General features: G+C 40.8%; 1 protein-coding gene across 3 annotated transcripts in view; it reads right to left on the minus strand.

The window, feature by feature from the left end:
• TJP2 (tight junction protein 2) overlaps nt 1-19,087 on the minus strand; it is a 69,538-nt gene that overhangs the window by 48,590 nt on the left and 1,861 nt on the right. For 2 of the 3 annotated variants that reach the window (XM_065046229.1, XM_065046227.1), the window contains exon 2: nt 7,154-7,274. The exons of the other annotated variant lie outside the window; for it this stretch is intronic. The gene's annotated coding sequence lies outside the window, so the exon portion shown is untranslated. The remainder of the gene's footprint in view (nt 1-7,153; nt 7,275-19,087) is intronic. 3 annotated transcript variants of the gene reach the window in all.

Genomic DNA, 19,087 nt, shown 5'->3' on the forward strand with positions numbered 1-19,087 from the left:
AGCAAGGTTAACACAGCCAGCCTGAGCTAAGATACAGGAACTGACCACAGTTATGCAAGCAAAGTAGGCTGGTTTTCAACCACTTACCACAAGTAGTCACCTGAGAATGGCTTATCAGTTAGTTTCAATTCACTTTCCAGAAACAACAGACAACCTACCTGGATGGAAAAAAAAAAAATCTACCTGGACTTCCTTAAGGCCTTTGTCATGGCCCCCTACAACAACTTTCTCTCTAAATTAGAGAGATATACATTTGATGGACTGTTTGATGGATGAGGAATTGGCTGGACAGACATCCAGAGGGTAGTTGTCAGCAGCTAAATATCCAGATGGAGACGAGTGACAAAGGGTGACCCACAGGGGTCCATACTAGGACCAGTACTTTTTAATGTCTTCATCAGTGACATACACAGGGACCAAGTGCACCCTCAGCAAGTTTGCAGATGATACCAAGCTGAGTTGTGCAGTTGACACATGTGAGGGATAGGATGTCATCCAGAGGGACTCTGACAAGTTCGAGAAGTGCGCCCATGTGAACCTCGTGAGGGGGCCCATGTGAACCTGCATCTGGGTTGGGATAACCCCCAGTACCAACACAGGCTGGGGGATGAAAGGATTGGGATCGAGAACAGCCCTGCAGAGAAGGACTTGGGGGCACTGCTGGATGAAAGTTTGGAAATGAGCTGGCAGTGTGTGCTTGCAGCCCGGAAGGCCAGTTGTATCTTGGGCTGCATCAAAAGCAGCATGGCCAGCAGGTCAAGGGAGGTGATTCTGCCCCTCTGCTCTGCTCTGGTGAGACCCCACCTGGAGTCCTGTGTCCAGCTCTGGAGCCCTCAGTACAGGAAAGACATGGACCTGTTGGAGAGGGGCCAGAGGAGGCCACAAAAATGATCAGAGGGCTGGAACAGCTCTGCTGTGAGAAGGGTCCAGGAGACCTTATTGCGGCCTCTCAAAGCTTAGAAGGGGCCTATAAGAAAGATGGGGACAGACCTTTTAGCAGGGCCTGTAGTGATAAAACAAGGGGTAATCGCTTTAAACTAAAAAAGAGGAGATTCAGACTAGATATTAGGAAGAAATTTTTTACAATGCGGGTGGTAAAACACTGAACAGGTTTCCCAGAGAGGTGGCAGATGCCCCATCCCTGGAAACACTCCAGGCCAGGCTGGACAGGACTCTGAGCAACCTGGTCTAGGTGAAAATGTCCCTGCTCACTGCAGGGGGGTTGGATTACATGACTTTTGAAGGTCCCTTCCAATCCAAACTCTTCTGTGATTCTATTAAAACAATCCTTTTGGGCTCATTAAAACATCTCCCATGTTTGTTCTTAAAATTTCTCACTTGTAAGAGGACACACAACTTTTCCTGCTTTCTTATTTTTTTAAACTCAAACCAAACAGACACTTTGCCATGATGGCAGATAAATCATCCTATGCTAGTCCAAAAATGTGAGCAGTAAGTGACCTCTAGTGCTCATGCTCACTCTGGAGCTTGGCCAAGTGCCCAGATGCCCATACTGATGGCATAATTATCAACATTATCACAACTTACAAGTTACTTATCCTGAAATCAACTTCATAGAACTGACTTTCATGCCTTCCTGGGTATTTTCTGCCCTTTGATCATGCTGTCATCCCACAAGTGAATACGTAGGTAGGACTTATCAGGGGAAGATGACGCCACCTTAACCAAAAATGGAAGGACACAAGATTAGTAGTGTAGTAAGTGACAAGAGCTGCAGGAACTCCTCCAGCACAAGTTCCTAACCTCCTGTGGCAGGAAATGGGAGAACAGATACTCAAAGCACCCAATTCACGTAGGAGTGATTCCACTGGAGAACAGCATTCCCATTCTCTTTCTTTGTACGACGGAGGAAAACAAAACCAAACCCTTAAACTGCAGCTCAAAGCAGCACGTATTTAGGTGTATAATTAGACATAACTTCTCCTGAGTCAGCTTCTCTTAAACACCACAAGACGCTACACCATGGATCACAAGTGACTACACAGAAAATCTACAAACTAGCCAGAACTGGACCTAGGATAGCCACACAAGCAGAAGAGGGGCAGGAGACCCAGAAAAACAGTCTGTTCCATCTGTGCAGGTCTTTGCACACTTAAGAATGCTGGGAGGCATGGCTGCCTGCACTTTTCACTCATTGTCTCACTTTAAAACAGGAGATGCAGGTACAATTGTAATCAGTCCTAGAAGGGATACTGCATCATGAAACGTAAAGGCTGGGTACCAACACCATGTCAAAATTACATGAACTGGGTTATAAATGTGCAGCTCTGACTTCTGCAGTGTTTACAACCAGCTATTTTACATGTGCAATGACTGTACAAAGCACTATCATGTGCAGGGGATTTCACAAAATGCTACGTAGGTGTGGAGAGATTTTAAAATTAACTTCCATGGAAAGAGTAATTGGTATTAACTCTATGAGAAATATGCAAATAACTTCTAGTGACCACATTTCCCATTGAGATTTTCGGTTTAAGCAATCAAGGCAGACATTCTTCGCCCACAATCAGATTGAATCTGTGGTCTGTGTAGTACTAATTCAGAGATCACTTGCTCTAGCTTGAGTCATGCAAAACCTAGGATGCATTCCATAAATTATCTAATGCTCCAGTGAATTAAGCAGTTGTGCTGCTTCCAGCATCAGTGGAGGGAACACCCACTTAACACTACACTACAGGATGCAGATTTAAAATAAGCAGCTGCCTCTCACCATTACTCCTGCCAACCAAGTAAGGCTATTCAGCAACTTTCCCTGCAGTGACCAAGCTTAGTGTCCATGTTGTGATTCAGGTTCTCTCTGACTCCTCTCACCACCAAGCCTTTTAACTGGCCCTTCTGACAATCAGGGTTTTTTTTGTTTGGGGTTTTTGTTTGTGTTTGTTTGTTTGTTTTTGAATGTTGGAGTTCAATGCTTAGTAGTGCTGCTAGACAGTACGGCAAATGGGCAACCTACTTAAAGAAATGAGAACTGATTTCAGCAAGAGATATTGGAAGTGCAGGCTGCTAGCCCAGTTGTTGAACAGTCTGAACAGATATGTCAGTTTTGCTTTTGTTTTTAAGCAAGCGTTCATGATCCTCTGATGAAAGGTACCGTAGAAGTTTCTATAAATACAATGCCGCCAAACAGCCTTTCTCCCTTCCCTTCCAGGCAATCTCTTTAGACTGCTATTTGTCACCAGCCTGAAAAATCACACAAATCAGTCAGCCCAGTCCTACTTAAATAATTCATAAATCCAATTACATCCACTTCTTTATATAGTAAGCTTGGCCCTAACAGATTCAGCCTTCAGGATTAGAAGATGTGTAGGTAGCTGACCTCTGACTCTTGTTGAATTGCTCAGGAGCCACATGTGGTTCAAACACACAGCTCTACACTGGTGTTAAGTCACATGTATAGCGCACTTAATCCTAGTCTCTATCTTGAGGGGACTAGAGAAGCCACGTATACTATCTAGGTACTTGTTAACATGTGTAGAAGTAAATTCAATGGATGGCCACAAAGATGGAGCGGGCTGAAGCGCTGGTTCTGCAGAAGGAGGCTGTGGCAGCTGGGCTTGTTTAGTCCGAAGGAAGGATGGCTCTGGGACACCTAACAGCAGCCCACTGGTGCTGATGAGAGGAAGTCTGAGGAGATGCAGCCAGGCTCTTAACAGTGGTGCATGGTGCAAGGACAGGAGATGATGGGCAAAAGTTCAAACGAGAAGTTCGGAGGGATATAAATAGAAAATTTTTTCCCCCATGAGGGCAGCCAAGCTGTGGACCCAGGACACAGAGAGGTTGTACCATATCCGTCCTTGGAGGTTTTCCAACCCCAACCGGGTAAAGCCCCATGCCGCCTGTTCTGATCTCACAGCTGACCCTGATTTAGGCAAGGGGTTGGGCTAGAAACCTCTAGAGGTGCCAGGGAAGTTTCTCTGCCCTAGATCTCTATTCCCTAACAGAGGTTTCCCTTTACCTGAACTAGCTTATTATTCCTGGGTCACTGCATGACTCAAGTGCCAGCTTAAAGCAGAGTGATGTGTTCACTAACCTGACCCTTGTCTCCACTTTCAAAGTACAGCTTGTGATTATGCAGCATAAAGATTTTGGCATGTAGCTTGCAGGGTCCAGTATGTTTGCTATCTCTGGTCTAGTGTAGGGATGCACAGCTGTACACACTTTCCATGTTTCAAAGTAGCAATTCTAAGGCTGTTTAGTAAGCATGGATGTCCCTAGAAGAAACACAGAGCCCAACATAAACAGCATCCCATACTTTATACATACTTTTTCTGGGGCAATCAACAGTACAAAATCCGCTGTGGCTTACCTGGCCACCTATTTTGATGTTCTCATGGTAAGCATATATATATGTATTTTTTTTTAAACTTAGCCATACAGATTTACATAGACACTTCAAATCAGCAAATTTAAAGCATGTAGATAAATATTCAGAGCACAAAACAGTACTGTTCTAAGCCAATTAAAAAAGCTACTGTGACAAACTGTTATATGCTGAACAAATAGGAACAGCACTGGAGATATTAACAGTATGAAATACAGTAACAGTGTATTTTTCTCAAAAGTTTTGAAATATTAGTCATCAGTTATACTAGATCTCACAAGTTTATTCTGCTAAAAAAAGGCATAAGACTGCTTGGTTTTGACATTTCTTTGCAAAGAATGTGACTTAGAAAATATAGATGCACAGCAGTTTCCACAGGGTAGATAAAAAGCAGCATGAGAATCCACAAAGATGTTTTATAATAGTCAATAAAAAAGGATAGTCTGGAGAATAAAGAAATACATTTTATTTATTCTAAACACATTTTCATCTGTGCAATCTTTTAAACTACGCTGCAGCGTCTTGAAAATTACACTGATAAGTAAGGCAAGCAAATGAAACAGTGTGACCTACTGCTAGAGAGTGAAACAGGGACTTAACAGTGACTCTACCTGGACATACACACACCCCACAACCCTACGGATTATGCAAATTGAAGCAACTTTATTTGATATAAGCACTTTCACCACTATTAATTTAGGAAGCTACAAAAGCTAGTACTGTTATTCTAAAGAATGAAATAAGTAGTTTAAACAGATCCAAACCACACAAGTGTGTACTGTATTTCTCCCCAAACATCACACAAAAGTGCATATAAACATGTGAAAGGAAATCTCTTCCCCACCCCCAATGAATTCATTTTAAACAGAAGGCACCACATTGGGCACATTCTGTTTGAACATTCATTTTGCTTACATCTCATTTCCTTCCTCTCTTCTCCATGCTTCTTGACTACTCCTTGCAAGGCTGTGAAACAATCCTCTGCTTTCAGCAGTTTATCTGCCTTCCCTCACTAGAAGCCAAGCCCTACAACATGAAAAACTTTACCATGGTAATCAACTCTTATGGCTCAAACTAATTAAGACAACACAGTAAAGAAAACAAAGATCCCATTCTCATGGAGATCATTATTAAGAACAAGCAAAATAATATGCAGAATGCACAAGACCTAACATACACAAAACCTTCCTGTTAATTTTTTTCTGATACAGAGATTAATTTAAAGAACAAAGCTCCAGACAGCAGTTCTTCAGCCAAGTTTAGTCTTTTAGAGCACTAAAACTGTGCTTCAAAGCTCTGCCTCTCCCCATCCTATTTATACTGGCAAACCTCCTGCTGACGGGCTCATTAAGAAACAAAGCAGTTCTGCAGCACTATTCAGTAACAGCAAGGTACCAGCTAGGGTACTACGCTCGGTTTTGGGTGCTGCTCTTTGGGAAGGAGCAAAATGAGCTGGTGAGAGTCCAAGGGAGAACAGTGAGAACAATCGTCATGGAGAAAAAAGATGGACACAGCCATGCAGGTCATTCACTTGCCAGTTCCACAGCTCCTGGGAGCCCACAGGCAAAGTGGCTGGATGCAGCTTCTGAGACATCTTTTTCTAGTGGATACATGGTTCTGGAGTTTCTTCTGCTAAGAGCTGGGCTTCCAAGTATCCACATTCCCTGGTGAGAGGTTTGCATACCACACCAGATTCTTAACAGCTTTTTCTATTATGAGGAAAATGCTAGATCTGCTTGAGACCTCAACTGGGACATTTCTGCCTAGCTATGCTTCACTGATATTCTCATATCATCTTTTCCCCCACACACTGCCGTAAGTGAATGGGTCTTGCTTGATATTTTATAAAACGCTGACTTTTTTTCCCCCCCTCCTTTTCCCTTTTTTCCTTCCCCCCCCCTTTTTTCCCCTTTAGAGTCTTATTAACTAGCATCCTCTCCCATCACTCCCAGAACATTAAACTAACAGATAAGTAGATTCGTTTAAGTACATCACAAACTAAAAATAAAGGACAACTGATACCCACATTTCCAAGTAAATTACTAAAGCAGCAACAGCTATTCATATCTCAAGAATGAAAGATAAGTCAATTATGGTTTTGCAACACACCAGCATAAAAGCCCTTTGCTCTCTTAAAATTGTTATCTACAAATGACTTACAAAAACAAGCCAAACATGTTTGATCAAGACATAAAACTAAGGACGCATTTTATATTCTCTCTGGAAGCACTTGAGAAAAGGTTTCAAAAGCGAGGCTAAGATGCCAAAAGGATTATATTTACCTTAATGATGTACTATAATAAAATATGCAGCAAAACAACTCTCCCTGTGTGTGGCTATTCTGTTTCCCAGGACTCCACTGAGTCACTAAGCAATTCCCATTAATATTATCCTCCATGCTTAAAGTAATTTATTTATCCCCAAACCCATGCTAAATATTTATATTTGCTGAAGACATCACCATAGATTAAAATCATTTTTTACCAATGTTTAGCTAAGAGATGAACTAGTGCAGGCCTGTGCATTATTATTTGCATAACTTTAGCAGAATATTGAGTTCATTGCATAAGTCTCTCCTCTTCTGAAGGCCTGTTGTACATCATCCAGCTTTCAGAAAATGCACGTGCTCATTCTAGGTTGCTTCAGGAATCCAAAAGAACAGGTTCAGATTTCAACGTATTACTCTACCATAACTACAGTTTCTTAAAACCTCTTAAAATCATAGCTAAAAGAACAAGCATTACAGTTAGCACATGACGGGAATCCATAATTTTAAACTAATAGCCACTTCTGTTACAACATCACTAGTACCTTGTGAGGAATGACAGATTTTGAGCGTCTCTGTCTACTTGCTGAGAGATGCTTTGGGCTCGACGTATGGCTGTGCTCCCAGTCCCACTCACAAGGAGACGGCAGTGCACTAGTTCGCTCCCTGAAAAACAAAGCTTCATTTGAGTCATGTATAATCACAGAAGAGTTACTGCGAAACCTGCGACATTGAAGTCACAGTATCACAGCATGTTTGGGATTGGAAGGGACCTCAAAAGATCATCTAGTCCAATCCCCCTGCTGGAGCAGGAACGCTTAAGTGAGGTCACACAGGAACATGTCCAGGCAGGTTTTGAATGTCTCCAGAGAAGGAGACTCCACAACCCCCCTGGGCAGCCTGTTCCAGTGCTCTGTTACCCTCACTGAGAAGAAGTTTATTCTCAAATTTAAGTGGAACCTCTTGTGTTCCAGCTTGATCCCATTACCCCTTGTCCTATCATTGTTCGCCACCAAGAAGAGCCTGGCTCCATCCTCATGGCACTCACCCTTTATATACTTATAAACATTAATAAGGTCACCCCTCAGTCTCCTCTTCTCCAAACTAAAGAGACCCAGCTCCCTCAGCCTTTCTTCATAAGGGAGGTGCTCCACTCCCTTAATCATCTTTGTTGCCCTACGCTGGACTCTCTCCAGCAGTTCCCTGTCCTTCTGGAACTGAGGGGCCCAGAACTGGACACAATATTCTAGATGGGGTCTCACCAGGGTGGAGTAGAGGGGAAGGAGGAACTTTCTCGATCTACTAACCACGCCCCTTGCAATACACCCGAGGATGTCGCTGGCCTTCTTGGCCACAAGGGCACAGTGCTGGCTCATGGTCATCCTGTTGTCCACCAGGACCCCCAGGTCCCTTTCCCCTACACTGCTCTCTAATATGTAATTTCCCAACTTATACTGGAACCTGGGGTTGTTCCTGCCCAGATGCAGGACTCTACACTTGCCCTTGTTAAATTTCATCAGGTTATTCCCCGCCCAACTCTCCAGCCTGTCCAGGTCCCGCTGGATGGCAGCACAGCCTTCTGGCGTGTCAGCCACTCCTCCCAGCTTAGTGTCATCAGCAAGCTTGCTGATAGTACACTCTATTCCCTCGTCTAAATCATTAATGAATATATTGAATAATAGTGGCCCCAGTACCGACCCCTGAGGCACTCCACTAGATACTGGCCTCCAACTAGACTCCGCACCATTGACTACCACTCTCTGGCTTCTCTCCTTAAGCCAGTTTGCAACCCACCTCACTACTCTATTGTCTAGACCACACCTCCTCAACTTAGCTGTGAGGATGCTGTGGGAGACTGTGTCAAAGGCTTTACTGAAGTCAAGGTAGACCACATCCACCGCTCTGCCATCATCCGTCCACCTTGTTACATTCTCATAAAAGGCTATGAGGTTGGTCAAGCATGACTTACCCTTGGTAAAGCCATGCTGACTGCCCCTAATAACCCTCTTATCCTTGATATGCCTTGAGATGGCACCAAGGATAAGCTGCTCCATTACTTTCCCAGGGATGGAGGTGAGGCTGACTGGTCTATAATTAGCCAGGTCCTCCTTCTTGCCCTTTTTGAAGACTGGAGTGACATTTGCTATCCTCCAGTCCTCAGGCACCTCTCCCATGAGACAGAGAGGATATAAAATATATTTCACTGGTTTGCCAGGGTTCAGCTTCCCTGGTAGCCAAGTGGGAACAGCAGTTGAATAAAGGAGATACTCAGCAGTATTTGCTCTTGCAGCAATGCTTCAGACTTCAGTTCGAGCACTGTGCCTCCTCAGGCATCCACACCTGCCTGCACAGAAGGCAACAATGAGTTTTCTTTCGCAAACTAAATAGGGTACAGATAGGAAATATGCTTATAGTCCCTCTGTTGCACAGGTCCTCTCCACAAGGCAACTGGGCATTTTAACTTAGTCTTAGTCAGACAGCTTAGCTTGTACAAGAGTGTTGTACGAAGTTAAGCCAGTAAGAACACTGTATCTTGAGCACAGCCTCCCTAAAAACAATCAGGTATATGTGCTCCAGTGATGTCAACTGGTAACGTAACAACTCGAGTTGCCGAATGACACGAAAAAAAATAATTCCAATATAATTTGCTACATCTTCACCTGCAACATGCCTCTGCTACCCCCTTCTGCAAAGGCAGTAAGTTAGCTTCCATTCAGCATCCCTGTCAGAGTTCTTCTCTTCTCCCCCACCCCTTGTCCTAGCCTTTGATTTTCCTGTGTGGGAAAACAGAAAATTAATGGCTTAACTAGGATGAAGCAGAAACTTTTGACAGAAATAGAAACAGAAGCCAGTGGTTAGAGTTAGTTTGTTTGTTGGGTTTTGTTTTTAAAAGAAAACCAACACACATCTTGATTATCTTAACTCCTCTGAAAGAGCATCTTTCCAAAGTATTCCAATCTTTAAAGGATATAGCCAGACTTCCCTAGCAGAGTATCTTATCCATACTGTAACGGTTTGTTTGTTTGTTCATTTTCCTCACCAATGTATATTAATTCTGCTTAATACTCCATTAGCCATTTCTAGAGAGCAAGAGAGCCATAAGAAACAGATACTGAACAAATTCTGCAGAACTTTCCCAATTATCTACAAGTATACCCCACATTTTATGTATCGTGTCTTGTGTCTGGCACCCACCTTTTCTTAGGCACAATCATAATGAGGACCCAGGTTCAAAAAAGCAACTTTAAAACTGCACGATATTTTAAAGATACATATGGTCTCAGATTAACTTCTTAAAAACTTCAAATATGCAAACACCTGCCAGACATTACATTGTGAAACTATAATAGAAGGTCTTTTTCCCTCTCTGCTGATTATTACTTCCAGAAAGATGCTCTTATGCTGAAACAGTTGTTTTGGATCAAGGCATGACTTCTGAAGTTACAGAACAAAAGGATGCTTAATATGAGTTTACTATGCTGTGCATTATGAACAAACATCAGCTTTATTGTTCCAGGCTGTGCACAGAATACTATTCTAGAGGCTGCAAGAAAGTTACACAAGGAAGCTAAACCCAAACTACCACTGCTGTCATCGTTTTGCCTCTGCATCAAGATGCCGAAAGTCATAAAAATAGATCTGTCACAGAAAACACATCACTATTCCAAGCCAAAATGGAGGTAGAAAAACATGTTTTATAATGCCTTTGATATGGAAATGTAAATGAATGCCCTGGCAAAACAACGTAATTGCCCTTCCTGCTTTATTTCACACCTTAGTCTGGTTTTTAGATCAAGATTTTCACAACTTTCAAGTGATGGCACTGGAGCTGGCATCACACTCCAATGCTATTTTTCTTTTAATTTTAGGAGATGATTAAGTTAAAGGAGGTATTTGAATTAGGCATGCACCTGAATTTGTGCAGTGGTGAAATGACACATGAGGACCTCTATATCCCATGTTCCGCATTGTGTTTTGGGAACTGTCTCATTATGTCTGTTACTTTTTTCTTTCCTCCTATACACAATCACACTTCTAAAGCACCTTTTCCCTATGAACATGACAGGCTATCTCTAGAAGTTGAGTGATAGATGATACTAGCAATTCATTTACCTATTCCAGTTGTACAGAATTAGCAGTCTGCAGCTAAAAAAAAAAAAAAAAAGAACAGCTCTTTTTTCTTCAACTCACAGTTCACTTTGCTGCAATTGCTGGTTACCAGCCTTTAGTTCCAAAAAAGATTTAATGAAAACATAAAAGTGATCCCTATTACAGTCCAATGACAATAGCTTTTCTGCTTTTGTGAAACTGTTGGAATGGCAAATCCAAACATAATCCAAATACATCTTAACCAGTTTGGAATTCCAAGTGCGTATAACAATTGCATGAACTAAACCTCTCCCTGAAAGTAGGGAGATACCAAATCAAGTATGCTGGAAGCAAACACAAATATTAACAGGGTAGTGTCTTTTGCACTTTGACACTGACTAGCACTCAGTAGTAGATTAAAGCCAAGCAGTCACAGTTATGAAACAAAAAATAATGGATACTGAAGTTAGCAAGTTTCATTTTCAGATGGCTTGTTTCAAGCTGTCACTCTGGCCAAACAAGTCTACTTGAAAGCAAAGGGGAATTCTGGAGGAATGTACCATTACTTTCCAATACAACTCCTCAAACTATCAAGTTTTATCAACATGTGAAGAGTTCCTGCAAAATTCAAAGAGATTGGCATGTAGGTAACTTACATGAAACAATCAAAGGAAGTCACAGTCCAGGACACTCCACTGTCATGTGTCCAAATACATTGTCCTAAGAACCCCTTTTACTGGGCAGATTTTTAACAAAAAGCCCTACAAGCGCTTATTAATACAATACCAGAAGCTTAGGGCAAACTTGAAGAATACTTGTGTAGAAAAGAGGCTGGAAGCTGTTGGCTTCAGCATATATTCTAGACTGGTTTTTGTGGTTTTGGTGATGCAACTAGAAAAAAGATCATATTGTGCACTGTATTTTAATGGCTTTTACTATTGCTACCACCATTAGAGAAAGTGCTCTTGTGGAAAAATTATAGGATAAATCTGAGTTCAATCACAGTCAAATAGTCACAGTTTTACTCCAAGCTTTTCTTTGAGGTCTTGCTTACAGAAAACTATTCCAAAACAGTACATATTAATTGCTCTTGAGCAAAAGCTTCTCACTTTTTGCACTCCTCTGCAACGTCTGAAACAGAGTGACAGCATTCTAATGTACAGCAAAACTAGGAGAGCCTAGAAGGGCTTGTGAAGACACCCGTCCATTGATGCCACTCATGTAGGGAAAGCTGGGAGAGAATGACAATCCCCTCTCACAGAAAACATACGTTTTGAAGGAAACAGTCATAAAAATTTTCTGAAGCCTAGTACTTGTGTGGTACAAGAACAAACTCTGGATAGTCTTTAACAAAACCAGAATGCTCAGTATTTCACATTTAACACTAATAGCCCTAATTGACTCCTCTTTTAATAACTAAAACTTTCCTTCAAGGAAATGGTATTTCTAAGTATGATGAACTCTTGCTTCCCAGCAGAGAAGGAAAGTTGCACACATAGAGAAAAGTGTTTTCCTTTTCCACTTTTAGCAGCTGCCCCTAAAATATGTATATCTTCAAATGGGGGAGGGGGAGCGCATACATACAAACATCAGCTTAGTAGTAAGTAATAAACACAAAGCAACCATTTAATTTTCATTCTGCTGAGTACGCAACTGTTTAGCCTTTCTGTTCTTCAGCAAATGCCTGATTTAGAAATAATACTTTATCCTACTTATTGTACTAGCAAAGGACAAGAAGTACACAGAAATCTCTAATGAAACAACAAAGTTTAACTACACCACAGAAGATACAGCATTTGGAAGGTACAAAAAAAGATTAACAAGTTTTAAAATTGTATGATTCAAGGTAAGCACAGGCTTTTCCACAGTTGTTCACTGATTGTTTTTTAACACTTACCCTGGATGTTTCCACAGATTTGCATGTCTACCCTCAGGAAGCAGCTCCCTCTTGTTAAGGGGAGTAATACCTATAGCTGCTTCTAAAATAGTTACATATTTCTTGTACCGCATCCTGCCTCTCTCAAGAGTTCCACCACGCTAAGTTATCATCCAAACGCAGATGCTGCGACTGAAGTCATGCCTCTTCACCTCTCTGAACTACTGCTCTTCAAAACATGCTGCAAGTTCAAAGAATAAAACTAACGCTTTTTTCCCCCTCTCCCAGGCTTGAAGAGTTAGCAGGAGAGAGAAACCAAAGAAAAACTCCTACCAGATTCCCCTGAAACGTCATTGTTACATAATTCAATCTTTGAATAAGACACTAATAAAAATGATTGAAGAGACAATCACGGTTCTAAGCCTGGCCGGATAATGCACACTCTCCAATTGACTAATCCTTTGCTAAATCTCTGCTGTCTATAATCTTTCAAGTACTAACGGAGCACTAGGTACCATCTCTGTCAAATCCATCCAGGGACTAAAAGAGATCTGCACAGAAAACTTGAGACTGTTTCAGACATTGTGACAGACAAAAATAGCTCTTGCTTCAACTTTTCTGCTCAGCACCACAAAGCTCTGTACAACAAAACTGTTAAAAGGGATTTATCTGATCTGTTCAGAAAAGACATGGAGAAACATTTCCTTATGTGAACTGTATGGAACTAAGAAAGCTAAAGACTCCCATTATGATACCTACTAGTCATTCAAATGTGCCTCACACTACGCCAGAAGTCATTTTTCATGTCAAAATTGTTCTTGCCATGAGGTAAGCAACCGTGTGTGCCAAAGACCTCCGGTACTACAAAGCTGGAGGCAGATGTACTTGTTGAATAACAGAGACATCTTTGAAATGCTGCAGTACTGTCAAACTGCAGTTTTATAAGAGACATATTTGATTGCAAAAAGACTAACAAAGGAACTATTGTTGCTACTTAGATACTAAGACTGTAAGATATGAATGTTTTTCATAATATTTATATAATATATATAGTTATATGTACTTCTGCAGTAACATAGATAAAAATGTAAAAAGAACAGACAGGACAGGAAGATGGACGACTTCAACTCTCTCTGTAAAGTGTGCATTTTAGTTATTCCTTAGTATTATCAGACACATCTATACTTCTGATGGGTTGACTTTGTCTTGCACACTACTTATTTAGAAACTGCTAAGATGAAAACCACAAGTTTTCATTACTTATACTGTAAAATATTCCACTCTTAACAACACAATTTGTATAGCCATTGCCAGGTCCTATATTACTTACAATGCCATGTTACCCATATTTGGTGTTCAATATTCAGCTAAATGTGAAGGTTATGTTAACACATGCACACACTGAACTCTCTTAAGCTGTTACTAAACAGTAATCCCACAGGACTGATCTTAGAAGATCAAAATAAAATTAAGCTTTTTTGTTTTTAATTCAGGGAGTACCACTAACAATGACTGTCAGGGGGAAGAATTCAGTTTTCACCTACCTAGTTGCATGCTGATATGTAAGGAGTATGCAGCCTGAACATTTCTGATGTACTAAGAAAATAAATATATTAAAAGCACAGAAATTAAATTAAGTAAAGAATTACTTCTCCATGTCTTAACTACAACTTCAAACATCTGTATACGAAGCATTAAGAAGCTTAGGAATGCAAAGTACTACTAGAAGGCTGCAAGCACAGCTAACATCATTATGCCTGCACTCATCCTGACTTCTGATAGCTTGGGCAGCACTGACTAGGAAAACACAAGATAAGCAGCAGGCAGTTTTTTTGACTATTCCAGTTTTTAAGAACCTTCTAACTGTAGTAGTAGTCAACGACAATATTCAATTTTACTTAAATGTAGAAACATTTCAACAAAATCAAATCTTCCCTCAAAATCAGTTTTGTTAGCAACATCTGTATTACCACATTTCTCCTATGAAGTTTTGGTACTTCTTTCTGTCATCTGCTTAACACTTTATTAATCCTGATTTTTTCCCTTATATATCTAAGAAACAGTTCTTACAAAAACTTCCCAAAAGTACTTTTCAAAGACATGCAAAGTCTATAAAACATGGAGTGCAGCTCTGGTCCATATTTTCTCTTTGGGCAAACCTAATTAATTCCCACCAGTATAGGTGCTCAACAGCTAGACTTGTACACAGAAAAGCCAAGCTCACACAACAAGCATAAGTTACTCCCAAGCACTGCTTTTGGCTAAACGTTTCATTAAGTCTCCTGATATCTAGAGGGAGTGAGTGACTCACAGTTTATCAACTTCCTTCAACTTCTTTCAAAAACAGAAATTCAAAGCTGTTAGTGCGTTCATTGTTAGTGAAGGATGGCTTTTGCAGAGCAAACAAAAGGTCTAAAACATACCTTCACCCATTGTTTCCTGTTGGGGAGTTACCATCCACTCCCCTTCTTCTAGCCTTGTATTTTTTCAGGAAGAACAAACAGCAAGTTTTACTGCAAAGAACACAGTGCAATTTTCCTAACTGAGAAGAGAGAAGTGAACAAACATAATCTGAGAACTAAGCTGTTAAGAAAAATATTTTTGTCAACTTTAGGACCTCATGTTCCTCAGCCATATCCAAAAAGATAACAGCACGAAATCACCTCAGAGCTTGGCTAAAAAGATTCTTCACTTATTAATTATATTTGCATTCTCTGCTAACCTTCTGCCTGACAATCTCTCACACAAATGACTGATCAGTTTACAAAACAAAGAAAATCTAGCAACACATATCTGTCAAGCTGATACGGTGCATTGTGGTGATGTACCAAAAGGCTTGGAGCATTTGCCACAGCCTCACCAAGCTGCTCTAAGTGTATAAGAGGTCTCCATGAAAACTGTCAGCTTCTCTTGAACTGTTCCAAAGTTCATCACTCTTTTCTGTGCTTCCTTAGTTGAGACAGAGGGGGACAAAGAAAACAGTTTTAGTCTTAGGGCGGCGATTTCAACCTGGCTGAAATCCTTCAAGTGACTTTCACAAAAGCAGTTCTGAATTTTGCTTATTTTCATTCACACTGTAAAAACTGTAGACTCAATTGCAGCGGATGGTTTGGAAAGTAAGACATATTTCAGTGAATGGGGAGAGAATGACAGAAGCTCTATTCTGCATTAAAAACAAAGCCAAAAACATTTGTGAGATCAAAGCAAAAGCTTCGTTTTGCTCTAATCCTTGACAGATGAAAACAGAGTCATATTCCCTTAATTAGAGGTAGAGCATACTTCATGTAAGAACTGATGACAGAAGCATGAGTACACCTTCAGTCACTTCAGACCCAACTATAAAGGAGACAACTATTGCCCAACACAACCACAAATCACTTTGGAAAGAGACAAAATTATTTTCTTTCTCATCTCTCAACAATAATCTCTGTAACACCTACAGATCAAAGAATTATGTCATGAAGAGAGCAGAGAAACAAAGGCCTCTTCCCACACGCTTTTCTCAAGTGACAAGAATAACTATGACAGACGTTTGTCAAAATACAGAAGTGTTTTGATTGGGCCATATAGCTAAGAAATAGCTTGAAAAACAACCAGTGCATATGTAAAGCTTGATCTGTTGAAACAGTCTTGAGGCAAAGGAGCATCAAGGACCAGACTAGGGGTGTGGGGGCAGAAATGGTTTCATGGAAAGTGGAGGACCTGGAAACTTCTTTCAGACGACTTCACGGAAAGCAGTTGGGTTTGGCCCCTCCTTAGAGATCGTCCCTCGCCTGAACAGCCCATATGTTCCTGGAGATTCTCAGAATCAGCTTATACAAAGTTGTGCTAAGGAGGCTAGAGACACCAGTGGCCAAATCTGCTGGCTATTAAGCAGAGCTGGATGATGAAGCAGATGTTAGAACAGAGAGAGCAAGCCAGACTACTGACAGCCTTGCTGTTGGCAGTGACATGCAGAAGAGATTTTATGGGTTTTCTCCAATGTGTCTTAAAAACAAACCAAACAACAAAAGCAACAAACAAACAAAAAGCCAAAACCAAACAACAACACTCATGGGGCAAAACAAATAGCTTGAACAAATATGGGAAACCTTAGTTTAGATGAAGCCGAACACTGTCGAGTTCGGGCTCAGTTTATCAGTACAATGCAGGCTGACGATAAAGAATTAGTTCAGGATGACAGAGTAAAGACAACAAAACATTTCTGTGGGAAGTATTACTGAGCCAACCTGAGGAAAAATCCAAAGTGGACCAAAATATCTGAACCCATGCCTAGCGTAATGAAAACATACCCACACCTAAGAAGGTATGTATATCACATGTATATCAGCCACACCTGAGGCAATCTGCATAACTTTATGAAATAAAAAAAACCAAAACTCTCAAAAGCAGTTGCGGATTGCTGGTGCAAAACAGAAGCGAAGACAATAGCATGGAAATGGAGTAGGCATTGGAAAATATCAGAACAAAAGGGGATTTATATTTTCTGTTTCACACTCCTTATTTACCCTACTATTGCATCACACGGTATTTTTGTCTGTCATTTTCACATTACACATGTGAAAATACAGCACTAATGAGTTTCATTTTCTTCCTAGATTAGAAGCCATGGTCATCTGAGCTTCCAACACTCATACACAGTGACAATGCTGACCTAAATTCAGGAAAACTTGGGTAGCTCATGTTTCCTAAAAACAAAGCCTGCAGCTGATGAATACACACCAGGATAGAAGCTGTACAAGGTATCAGACCAGAGCTGCTTCAGCTCACTCTGTCATTACTAAGCTTGGATCACAAACATCCCACATACATTCGCAATTGCACGGGTCATCTAACACTGGACAGAAATCCACAGTCTGCATACTCATTTGAAACAAAAACTACAATATTCCCTATAAACATGCACTTTCAAAAAGCAATAATCCAATTTAAAAAAAACCCCAAAAAACAACCATAATAAAATAACTAAAAAATAACCCAAACATTGATAGTTTAAATTGTGAAGTGACCTGGACTGGTCTTTGCTGCTGCATAATTCCCATACTGCAGTCAGTACCTGTGTTAATTATGTAATATGTAAGTAAAAAATAACCTCAGCCCTCTACTGTTAAATGTAGGCTTTGTTTGGTTAAAAAAAATGCAGCAAGTTCTAAATCACTATTTATCAATTCAGAAAACAAAACAATCAAACAAACAAAACAAAAAACACCCCCCAAAGCAAACAAAAAACAAACAAACAAAAACAAACCACCAAAACCAAACAAACCAGCCAACTCCCAGCCCCCCCAAGCTTTCTGAAGTGCAACTAGGATAACCGAAGTACTGTTAAAAGACCGCTAAAGGGCAACAGACGGCTCCAAAGACCAGGCATAAGCACACTTTACAAGGGAGCAGACACAGGATCTAACACAGTGCTGCTCCTTCTGAGGAAGAGGACAGGTTCAGCTAATTGAGAAGGGCACCTCATGGTTGAACAGCTGTATTTTGACAAAAATCATCTAGGAGAGGAACCTGTGCAGAAATTAAGCCTGAGTACTTGGACATGGGATTGACACCAAACCCTCAGCTGTAGCAGAGGACATGCACTGGTGCGCATACATCAGCGTGGCCATGCAAAGCCAGTCATACGCACTTTGGCGCTGGAGCCTTTGTAGGTAACTCGCCATTTGCAAGTGTTCTTCACCACAGCAAGGTCCATAATGTTAGAAGATACGTCTAAAAATTATGGCCTGTACTCTTATTGCCATAAGTGTTTATTTTACAAATTGATTGTGTAACTTTTGAGAAGTCTTCTGAAGCTCAAAGAAATTTGCTGCAATCTCGGATCTAGATTCACAGGCCTCGTGCAGCTGATGTCAAGGATCACCTGCCAGATTTAATAAATTACTTTTTCCCAGCAAGGAGTGTTTTCATACCTGTTTGAAAATAAAACTGACTTGAAAGTCTCTAACCTCAACAAACTGCAGGTGTTACACCATGCCAGTGTTTTCTTTTCGCGGTTATTAGAATGACTTGCTCTAGGGTTACTACAAGAGGATGAAACTGATGCAGTCAAGGCATGACAAAAGTTGAACTGTCCTTGAGAATGTAAATACTGTTATTTCAGCAATTAAAAGAGAGCAGTCTTGTAACAAGAGATTTCCTTTACCCTACAAGGAAGTTCTGGAGACAGACAATATTGGTAACTGTCAAAACACACACACAAATGCTGTCATCTGAATTGGCTCTTAAGTTAAATGCAGCTTTGAAGTAGTCCTGGAATATTAGGCCATTCCCCAGCTGAGGATTACTATGATCAACTTTCTGATGCATCTAGGTTTTATAAAGGTACAACACATCCCATTTTGTGAACCATGTCACTGCCTAACCATTATTTTAATCAGATAAGAAAGATTTCCTGGTTGTCCTTAGAAGACACTGAACCAGGAAAAGGGGGATTAAGCAATCAAAAAAGTATCAGACACTTTATTACTTTGATGTTTCATTCTGAAGAGCTCTGTTGAGATTATAGTTC

This window comes from Columba livia, chromosome Z, assembly GCF_036013475.1.
Source record: "Columba livia isolate bColLiv1 breed racing homer chromosome Z, bColLiv1.pat.W.v2, whole genome shotgun sequence".
Lineage (NCBI taxonomy): Eukaryota > Metazoa > Chordata > Aves > Columbiformes > Columbidae > Columba > Columba livia.